Source organism: Podarcis filfolensis (genome assembly GCF_964270895.1).
Source record: "Podarcis filfolensis genome assembly, chromosome: 6".
In the NCBI taxonomy this organism is placed as follows: domain Eukaryota; kingdom Metazoa; phylum Chordata; class Lepidosauria; order Squamata; family Lacertidae; genus Podarcis; species Podarcis filfolensis.
The window spans coordinates 59718373-59726652 of record NC_139609.1 but is presented as its reverse complement, the minus strand read 5'-3'; positions in this window follow the sequence as shown (position 1 = coordinate 59726652).

Sequence of the window (8280 nt, the reverse complement as noted above, 5' to 3'; positions counted from 1 at the left end):
ATCCTGCACTTGGGGGAAAGTTGATCCTGTGTGGCAGCATCCACTCTTTTAATATTAGGCAGATGCCATTGCTTTATCTTTGGACAGGCTAATAAAGAATCAATCTGCAATGAGGTTTTGTTTTTTAATTTTCAGGATGAAACCAGTTTCTCAAGAGCTGCTTTTCAGGGGCAAAGAAATATGCAGTAGATCGAGATTGGGTGTGGACTGCATAGAGAAAGCAGGGACGTAGTCTCCATTGATTCTGTAATAAGATGTGCGTACACAGCCTTTAATGTGCAATTTGAAAAATGCTGCTTTGAGTGAACTCAGCAAATGTGATCAAATTATCATCAAAGTAGATCTGGCAAGAATGTTATCTCCTTCAGTGCTGAAAATATCTTATCCATAAATCAAAACATATGACTGCTTTAGTCAAACTGGAAGTACACCATTACAACACAACACAACCTAATGTCCCACTATGCTATCAATCTCACCAAGCATAGTGGGACATTAGGTTGTGTTGTAATGGTCAGATCTGATCAGATGTGTGTTTTTAAATTGATTTTGAATGTTACAAAAAGTCTCTGTCTCTTACTGCAAAACTCAAAAACATTCCATACAGCTTATTTACACAAGGCACCAGAGAAACCACAGATTAACAGCTGGAAGAAAGCATAGCTAGAGGTCTCAACCAGCTTTGCAGCTCTGACAGCATCTGTATCAGCTTGGCAGCCTTATGTGCAATCATCTCAATTTTTTTCAGCCATAGGACCCTGGGAGCTACAGCCTACTGTCTTGTGTGGGGTTGTGATAGCACACATTTTCCCCACCTGGGGCATTCACACCACAGCCCATAATCCTGTCATAATCCTGACACCAGAGATCTTATCAACTATTACTGATTGACTATTTATGATTTTTTTCTCCCTCTCCTGACACTGACTTGTAGTTTGCATGCAAAACAAAAGACGCAGGGTAGTGCCTCTTGTTATGGGATATTGTGCTGCTCTTCCATTTCAAGTTCAGCAAACCTGCACGGCCTTCTCGAGGCATATCTGCATGTCTCTTATATTGGTGATTAGATTTGCTCAGGCAAGACCTCTGATCTTGTAAATGATGAGATTTGAATCTAGCAGCTCAAGTTCTACCAGGTATACCAAGGCTCAAGAGCTGAGTTCGTCAGACAGAATCAAGGCACCATCATTTGCATTTTTAAAAATAGATTGGATAAGCCTCTGCCAGGGGTGGTTTTGGGTCTAATTAACCCTCAGTGCAGACACAGAGACTAGAAAACCTTTAAAGCTTAAACAATTCTCGCATTAAAACCCAGCCTTTTCACCTGTCTGTTCCTCTATGAACAGAGCAAAGATTAGATCTGTTTGGGTATGGCAGACATATTTCACCCATTGCAACACTGCTGGCAGGGAACGACGTGTGCATGATGCAAGGCATGTGATTGCTCCGTTAAAATAAAAAAGGCAGGCAGGAGGGGGAGGTTAAGAATGCAGTTGGGGGGTGTGCAGTGCTGAAAAGCTAAAGGCCTGATCTCCCATGAGGCGAAGGTAAATCCCACAAGCAGCTTTTCTTTCTTCCACAACTCTATGCAGAGGTGCTAGGCATCTTTCCAGAATCAATAACATGTTAGCCAGGGGAGCAGCTTTACTTGAGTGCCTGATAAAGGTCTGGGACTTATGCAACAATCCCATCTCTGTTCAAAAGCAAACGTCTGCCACTTCCGTGTTTGAGTTGCAGGATTCTTTTTCCTGAACAGAAATGGCTTTTCAGAGTCCCGTGATTGACCTTTTAATATTTCCTCCACAGCTTCTGAGGACCATGTATTCTAGTGCTCTTGGGTCATGGTGATGACTATAGCTCCTTCCATCCTCACTGAGGAGAGTTCTGCTGGAGCACTTTTTATGGCCAGAGACATATGGGAGGTCAGCTCAGCTCAGCTCAGCTCTGGTCAATCCATGTTTGTCCTTCATGAAATGGTTGCTTGGCGTTTTGTGAAAGTTTATAGTAGGCCCTTAGAAATCTAAAAAGAAAGCAGCCTTTCCCAGTGCTGCCCATCCAGCCCCTTGGTGTGTTTGGGAACGCAGGTTCCCCTTGATTATGTGGGGCTTACCATGTCTGAGCAGACAGCAAGCAGGAGGCAAAACAAGCAGTGGACCTGTTTCCATATTAGAGAGCCATTCTGACCTCCCTCCTATGATCCAAGTTCAGCAGTTGGTATTCCGAGCTGAAAACCTGTATCTACATCATGATAAATAAGGGTGAGAAATGCTTTAGTAACAATTTCCATTGCATGAAGCGGACTGTAGTCAATGAAAGCTTTTAGCATAATAACAACAGTGCCACAAAACTCTGTTGTTTTGGGGACGTGGTGTTTTTTTTCCCTTTGAATTTAATTGACCCAAGTTACTCCATGACACACACGGATCTTTGGTTTTACTGCAAGGTGTTCTGCCCAAGGTGTAGGTCACTTTTTGAACATGTACAAAACCCTCACACCATTGGTATTAATTAAATTTATATACCACCTTTCTCTTCCAAGGATCTCAAGGTGGTGTACATGGTTCTTATTCCTCCCCATTTCATCCTCACAACAACCCTGTGAGGTAGGTTAGGCTAAGAGGTGGTGACTAGGCTTTGCACCCACCCTGTATGATTCAGAGCGGCCCCTCCCTTTGATTCCCATTTCAGCTGTCATGTAAGGATGATTTGACACACCCCCTTCCAAATCTTCACTCACCCCTTCTTCCCTGGCTGGGGGTGGGTGGGCACCATTTTGTGGTTCGCCTCAGGTGCCAAAATGTCTTGGTCCAGCTCTGCCTACATGTATGTATCAATGTGAACACTGTTTATAATGGAAAAGCAGAGATTCACTCTGCCACAGAGTTTAGGTTTTAAGAACTACCAGTCCTTTTCATCTTGCTCTGCTCAGTTCTTCAGTTTCACTCATCTGCTTAGAGTGGCCCTCCATCTCCTACCCACTCCCCTGTCTCAAAATATGCCACCTCAGTTGCACCAATTGATTGCATTATGGGTGTTTCCAGATGACCTGTTTATTGAGCTTTCACTCTGATTTGTTTGCAGGGAGACTAGGTAATGTTGCCTTAAGCAAGTGTTAAATTGTGTAGATGAGTGTTTGTTAGGCAAGCCCTCTCAATCAACTAACACCGCAAACCTGCATTGTTCAGCACGTGATTGAATTTCACCCCCAAATAGTGAAGCATCCCAAATGATCTCTAGCAGATTTTGGGGGGTGGGGAAGGGGAGCATTGTGCCTTTTTCGCATGCTGATCGACAGTCCTATTATTCCTACACGGTAAGGCTGCAGTTCTAAAGGCATTTACTGAGGGGGGTGCTATCCCCGTTGAACAGAACAGAGCTTACTTCGAAGCAAAACTAGTTTGGGATCGTATTGTGAGAAAGATAAAAGAGGAGATCTTTGACGGGGCCAACTCTGGTCTATTAAACATGAGTTGCAAAGGAAGTAGAATGCCCCCGCATTATTAATGAATAGCTTGAAATCGGAGCCGTCCGCCCTCTCCCTCTGGGCAACGCCGAATCTGAACCGTAATCCAATTAACAAAGTCTAGCCGGCAGAGACCTTCTTTGTTCTTTGAGCAATCAGGTGAGAAACCTCAGCCCGCATTTACTTTCCCCCTTCCTCTGAATCTTTTTCGCCAGCTAGAGCTGATCCGATAAGATCCAATCATCTTTAATTAGCCCTTTTGTTAACCAATGATTTTAAAAAATGATTAAATAATAATAATCAAACCGAAGGAGACCCATAGGGATGTATTTACGTTACAATGTAAAGAATTTTCCGGAGTGAACTCCCTTACAGAGTGGGAGTCAAAGGGAGTCAAATTCTCTTGGAAGAAGAATAAGCGGATACTTGTTAACATGCTGAAGGTGAGAGACAATGAGGGCAGAGTCCTGAGATTGGAAGCATTTGCAATGACCCAGAAAGGGAAAAGTTTCCCCTGAGACCAGTTCAATATGGCGGCAGTCCCTGCAGAGCCAGGCTGGGAACAACTCCGTACAAATGGCTCCGCCATCAAAAGGCTATGAATAAAGACACGGTGTAATGGAACACCATAATTTGCGCGCACAAAAAGAAAGTCATAGGGGTGTTCCTTTTTTTGTTTCTCCCTAAACATCCAAGACGAGGCATTTTTCAGCCTGGCAGTGATCCAGCAGCAGTTAATTTGCCTCCCAGGAAAAGCTCAGCTCTAGCCTTTCCCTTGACAATAAGTGCCCACAGTTGCATTTCTGTGGTTCCCTGGAGGTCTCCCCAGTTCTGCTTGGCCCGGTGCCAGTCTAGGGTTTAAAGGGCACTAGGCATGCTGATGACTGCAGTGCGATTTGCATCCTTCTGTGTCAGAAGAAGAAGAAGAGGAGTTTGGATTTGATATCCCACTTTATCACTACACTAAGGAGTCTCAAAGCGGCTAACATTCTCCTTTCCCTTCCTCTCCCACAACAAACACTCTGTGAGGTGAGTGGGGCTGAGAGACTTCAGAGAAGTATGACTGGCCCAAGGTCACCCAGCAGCTGCATGTGGAGGAGCAGAGACACGAACCCGGTTCACCAGATTACGAGACTACCACTCTTAACCACTACACCACACCGGCTCCCTATGTGAAGAAACTTCACATAGGAGCTAGTAAAGTCATGATGGGTTCTTCCATTTTTCCATAATTCTAGGACGTGGCCTGATAACTGCAGGAGAGGTGTTTACATACTGTATCTTTAAAGCACATTTGAAGCACTTTCTTTCCCTCAAAGAATTCTGGGCCCTGTAGCTTACTCCTCACAGAGTTACAATTCCCAGCATCCCTGAGCAAACTGCAGTGTCCAGAATTCTTTGAGGGGGGAAATGTGCTTTCGAGGTATAGTATGTATGTAACTCTGCTTTTAGGTGCTTAACCTTCTTTCACTGAATGGATATGTACTGCCAAAAAAGCTCTCAATTAATTCTCAAGGTAGTTGGCTTTTCTGGAAATGTAGGGTGGTATTCAACTAAGTTTTAATCAGAGTAGACTCATTGAAATTAATAAACACAACGAAGTTAGGACCATTACCGGTAATTACAGTGGGCCTACTCCGGATGGAACTTAGATGACTGCCACCCATAGGGAGGAATTCAAATTAGCACAAAGGGGATTGCTCAATCTTCACAAGCATTTTTGTTTGCCTGGTGAAACAATCTTCTCTCTGCTTCCCCTGCATGCTGTTCTGGGGTTTCTCATCTGGGTGCAGTCCTTGCTCCCTAATGGTGCCTCAGAAAGGAAAACACCAAAAGGGCTGTCCTTAGCATTTGGGTAGTATAACACTTTGAAGGGATTAAAACCCTTCACATACATTTTTAGCAATCTTCACAACAATCTTGTAAATCAGTTCATGGTTCAAGTGAGATTTGAAAAAGTGACTTTCCGGCTCTTACTGTTGTTGTTGGCACCCTTCTGTCTGTCTCGGTAGAGAATGGAAGACTGAGCCTTTGGGGGTGAAGGGAAGCTGTTGGAAAGTTACAGGAGGGCATCAGCCTTTGCACCCTCAACCCTTTCTTGTGTAGCCTCCTCTGCCCTGCATTGTGTTTCAGGAAGAACACAAGATAAAGGGATTTAAAAAGCAAACACAACTACTCCAAAATGAGTCATTGGGAGTCTACTTCAAATTTAATGTTTTATTCCCCACCCCCAAGTATTTTTATTTGCAGCCCTTCTGAGAACCAAATTTGTAGGTTACGTGGTGTCGTCAATAAAGCAGTACAGTACATAGAGAAGAGGTGAGTGTAAGGTTTCTCCTGACATTTATTCTCCCATGCCTTTAGAAAATCTGGAAGAACTAGTCAGTGAGCCATTTAAACAAATGCCACATTGATGGCATGCAAATATGTGCAGAGAGCGCACATAAAGTCCCCATATCTGGAGATTTGGGATCTGGCAGTCCTTTTCCAGAGGGTGATGTAACTTGCCTCCATTCTCCGAGATCCTTGTGATTCACAGCAATAATGATAGGCTGGGGCATATAAGTGGTTGCCATGTGGCTAGTGTAATAGAGGCCTAACTGTTTTTAAAGTGTTGCTTATTTTTTGCCTCTTGGCTGTTTTTCTAGCTCTGCCCCAGTCTAGTCTGTACATTTTCAATGAATTGTGTGCAAATGAGTTGTGGTCTTGTGGGCTTTTCCCTCTTGCCCTCAGTTACCTTATGGGTATGTGCCAATTTTAGAGTCATTGCTGCACAGAGGTTAAGAGTTTTGTGGGCCTTCCAGACTGGCTTTTAAAAAGCAACAACATTTTTTGTGTGAGAGTTGGTGTATTCTACAACGTCATGTACTCAAGAAGAAACAGAATGCTCAACGGGAGGTGCAAATCCTTAAAAACAGCCCCCGAGATGAATTGTCTTTTGATGAAGGAGATGACAGACTGCAACCCCACCCTCCCTAGCTCTCCGGATATTGTTGGACTACGACCCCCACCACCTCTGACCACTGGCCATGCTGGCTCCTGCCTTGTATATATGTGCATACCTTATCTGACCTACTGAAGCATGTGCACAGAATATGCATGGTGTACAGTAGTCAGACCCAAGCACACCCTAAGTGCCCCCACAGCAAAGGCAACTTGCACGATGTGATCCTTGTTCCACCCAAACCACTTCCATTCCTTCAGAGGACAAGTGGAATTGCCATCCTGCGCTGCTTATAGGGGTCCCCGTCTCCAAGGAAGGTGCCGTTGTTTTCGGCACGACGGATTTCAACATTAAATAATTGTTTACGTGAATTTGGCTCTGAGTTCCTTCATCTGGGCTTGCTGCTGTCCTCTTCTGCAGATGTATAAGAATGGAGTGGCCACACTCACTAGCTCCAAGTGCCTTTCTGGCTCCCATGCCTCTCTACTGACACAGAGGCAGAAGTTATTTCAGGAAACAGCTTTTTTCCTCACTGTCAGGGTGTGGCTTGCTGTTCCAACGCTAGTCTTTTCTCTCCCGTCACCTTCGTTTTTCTTCTCTCCATTCGCAGATCGGTTTGCATTGAAAGACAGCATATGAAAAAAACCCAGCTTTAAAAAAATGACTGACTAGTTCTGCTGGGAGATTCCCATTGCTGCAAAGCATATATTTAATTTTTAATCTTTTGTATACTGCTTTGAATTGAGACTGATGTGGGGGGCAGTATAAAAAGTCTTACTTTTACTACTACAGTGGTACCTTGGGTTTCATATGCTTCAGGTTACATACACTTCAGGTTACAGACCCTGCTAACCCAGAAATAGTACCTCGGGTTCAGAACTTTGCTTCAGGATGAGAACAGAAATCGTGCTCCGGCGGTGTGGCAGCAGCAGGAGGCCCCATTAGCTAAAGTGGTGCTTCAGGTTAAGAACAGTTTCAGGTTAAGTACGGACCTCCAAAACGAATTAAGTACTTAACCCGAGGTACCACTGTACTGGTTTTTTTTTGTTTCTATTATTATTATTATTATTATTATTATTATTATTATTATTATTATTATTATTATTATTATTAGCTGCAAGTTGTTCTGAGTTGCCCTGCAGGGTAAACCTGCTTCTGCAGCTGGCCCTACCATTAGGCAGAATGAAACGACTGCCTCAGGCGGCATATGTTGAGAGGTGGTGGTGCCCCTCAGCTCCCTCTCTCCTGAGCACCCTGACTATACCATTCTGTTGGGGAAGAGAGCTGTGTGTCATGCCTTCCACCTTTATAACTACCCTACTGATCTCCCTCAGGGTTTGCCCTATAGTAGGATTCAGCAGCCAGTTCGGTTGACTTTGTGTGGCATGGGTGTGCGTTTGTGCCATTTTGTTCTTTGCCAAGTGAAGTGTCTTGAGCCGGCCTTGTGTACATGTCAGTACATCACATGCTGCATCAATGAGTGTGTCAGTCCTTAGACTTGCTCCTTCCTTCTTACAGCAAGTAGACTTTAGTTAAGAGGCACATGTGTTTCTGCCTATGATGTATATGTGTGTGTGTATTTGTCAGTGCCCATTCTTGCCACACCCAATCCCCAGAGAAATTATATATATTTATTTCCTGTTTCAAAATATATTTCCTGTTTCAAATTTCTTTCTAATTTCTCTGGGGATGGGTGTGCTTGTTGGGCACTGACAACTAGGCACCCACAGAGGGATAGCTTTTTTCTTCTGCTCAACTTGAAACCAACCAAAAGCTTGCAGATTCATTCCCCGCCCCCCGCCAAACTTGCTCCAAAGATACATATGAGTTTTGAGGGTAGAAAAGGTACTTTGAAATATTACATTGGTCTTCA